We start from the raw sequence: 2,858 nt of genomic DNA on the forward strand, positions 1-2,858 counted from the left end.
AGCCTTGTCTAGTCCCTGATTGTAGTGGGATTGCTTCAAGTTTCTCTCCATTTAGTTTAATGTTAGCAACTGGTTTGCTGTATATGGCTTTTACTATGTTTAGGTATGGGCCTTGAATTCCTATTCTTTCCAGGACTTTTATCATGAAGGGGTGTTGAATTTTGTCAAATGCTTTCTCAGCATCTAATGAAATGATCATGTGGTTCTGTTCTTTCAGTTTGTTTATATAATGGATCACGTTGATGTTTTTCCGTATATTAAACCATCCCTGCATGCCTGGGATGAAGCCTACTTGATCATGGTGGATGATTGTTTTGATGTGCTCTTGAATTCGGTTTGCCAGAATTTTATTGAGTATTTTTGTGTCGATATTCATAAGGGAAATTGGTCTGAAGTTCTCTTTCTTTGTTGGGTCTTTGTGTGGTTTAGGTATAAGAGTAATTGTGGCTTCGTAGAAGGAATTCGGTAGGGCTCCATCTGTTTCAATTTTGTGGAATAGTTTGGATAATATTGGTATGAGGTCTTCTATGAAGGTTTGATAGAATTCTGCACTAAACCCGTCTGGACCTGGGCTCTTTTTGGTTGGGAGACCTTTAATGACTGCTTCTATTTCCTTAGGAGTTATGGGGTTGTTTAACTGGTTTATCTGTTCCTTATTTAACTTCGATACCTGGTATCTGTCTAGGAAATTGTCCATTTCCTGAAGATTTTCAAATTTTGTTGAATATAGGTTTTTATAGTAAGATCTGATGATTTTTTGAATTTCCTCTGAATCTGTAGTTATGTCTCCCTTTTCATTTCTGATTTTGTTAATTTGGACACACTCTCTGTGTCCTCTCGTTAGTCTGGCTAAGGGTTTATCTATCTTGTTGATTTTCTCAAAGAACCAACTTTTGGTTCTGTTGATTCTTTCTATGGTCCTTTTTGTTTCTACTTGGTTGATTTCAGCTCTGAGTTTGATTATTTCCTGCCTTCTACTCCTCTTGGGTGTATTTGCTTCTTTTTGTTCTAGAGCTTTTAGGTGTGCTGTCAAGCTGCTGACATATGCTCTTTCCTGTTTCTTTCTGCAGGCACTCAGCGCTATGAGTTTTCCTCTTAGCACAGCTTTCATTGTGTCCCATAAGTTTGGGTATGTTGTATCTTCATTTTCATTAAATTCTAAAAAGTTTTTAATTTCTTTCTTTATTTCTTCCTTGACTAGGTTATCATTGAGTAGAGCATTGTTCAATTTCCACGTATATGTGGGCATTCTTCCCTTATTGTTATTGAAGACCAGTTTTAGGCCGTGGTGGTCTGATAGCACGCATGGGATTATTTCTATCTTTCTGTTGATGTAGCAAACAAATTTCAACTCTGCTATGCAAATGACAGAAGAAATCTGCTCAGCAATTAACTTTAGCGTTCAATTTCATAAAGGCAACATGCTATATGTTAAAAGAATTACTAACTGAACTACAGGTATTAAATACTGAAAAAAATTAACAGTTTATTATAATTTATCTTATTTAACAATCTAAGAAGTTCACGGCCATCAGCAGTTCCAGTGCAATTTCAGGTGCAGTTGGGAATTCAGGAATTTCAGTGGAGCTGTTAGTATAGTGGACCTTGTAGGTAAAATACATGCACACTTTCGATAGCACATGTGAAGGGATCTCTCTAAAGTTGACCTCATTGGTTTCATTCTCCGCAAACTGACCTGGACCACTCAACATGGCCTTTATTGTTCCTGATGTTAATGCATGTTCTCTTTTTACAATAAATTCATGACCATCAGAAGATATTAATTTCACATACATGGCATCAGGGCCTTCACAGCCACCATAGGTTTTCTCCTCTCCATCCATTATGTTCTTATAAAATTCTATTTGATCCCAGAGGAAATAAATAGTTTCCTGGCGAGGCCGAGAAGCAGTCATCTAGTAACTTGAATCCGAAGGAAGTGCTAAGAAATCTTTAATTTCTATCATTAATTCTTCCTTGACCAAGTTTTCATTGAGTAGTGTGTTGTTAAACTTCAATGTATCTGAGGGCATTCTGCCATTATTGTTTTTATTGAAGACCAGCCTTTGTCCACGGTGATCTGATAGGACAAATAGAATTATTTCTATCTTCCTGTATCTATTGATGCCTATTTTTTTGACAAATTATATGGTCAATTTTCGAGGAGGTACTATGAGGTACTGAGAAGAATGTAAATCCTTTTGTTTTATTATTTAATGTTCTATAAATATTTGTTAAATCCATTTAGTATATAACTTCTGTTAGTTTCTCTATGTCGCTGTTTAATTTCTGTTTCTCTTATCTGTCCATTGATGAGAATGTGGTATTGAAAGTGGACAGATGTGTCTGTCTGTCCTGTGGTCTCAGGATGTTCCATACTTCTTGGTGTTTAGATCTCTTTTCCATGGGATTTGAGATCAGGGAGCAGTGTGATGGGCTAGGCCCTCATTCGTATTTCATATTTTTTTGCTTGAAGGGGAATTGATGGCACACCAGCATATTTTCCGAAGTCCACATGCTTCTTAATCATTTTGTTATTTTAAGGTGTTTATTAGTTGTTAAGGTATAGCTTCATATAAATAATCCAAGAATGAATTATAGTTTGAAAATATTCTTATGCTTATTGAATATTTTCTTCAAACTCTGATTTGTCCAAATATAGTTTTTCATTCTGTCAGTCCATTTATTCCTCACATGTAATTAAATGTCTATTGTGTATAATACACATTTTAATATATCTCAAGGTCAGGTTGGGGATTTGGCTCAGTGGTAGAGCCCTTGCCTAGCAAGCACAAGGTCCTGGGTTCGGTCCCCAGCTCCGAAAAAAAAATATAACTCAAGGTCTTCCCATTCTTAAA

At 36.0% G+C, this 2,858-nt stretch overlaps 1 pseudogene across 1 annotated transcript; it reads right to left on the reverse strand.

The window, feature by feature from the left end:
• Window positions 1–1,468: 1,468 nt before the first annotated feature.
• Window positions 1,469–1,874, reverse strand: LOC148000452 (elongin-C pseudogene; annotated as a pseudogene). Its single transcript, XR_015640493.1, has one exon. The product of XR_015640493.1 is annotated as an elongin-C pseudogene (transcript).
• Between the last annotated feature and the right edge of the window lie 984 nt (window positions 1,875–2,858).

This window comes from Rattus norvegicus, chromosome 16 (assembly GCF_021556685.1).
Source record: "Rattus norvegicus strain SHRSP/BbbUtx chromosome 16, alternate assembly SHRSP_T2T, whole genome shotgun sequence".
Taxonomy (NCBI): Eukaryota; Metazoa; Chordata; class Mammalia; order Rodentia; family Muridae; genus Rattus; species Rattus norvegicus.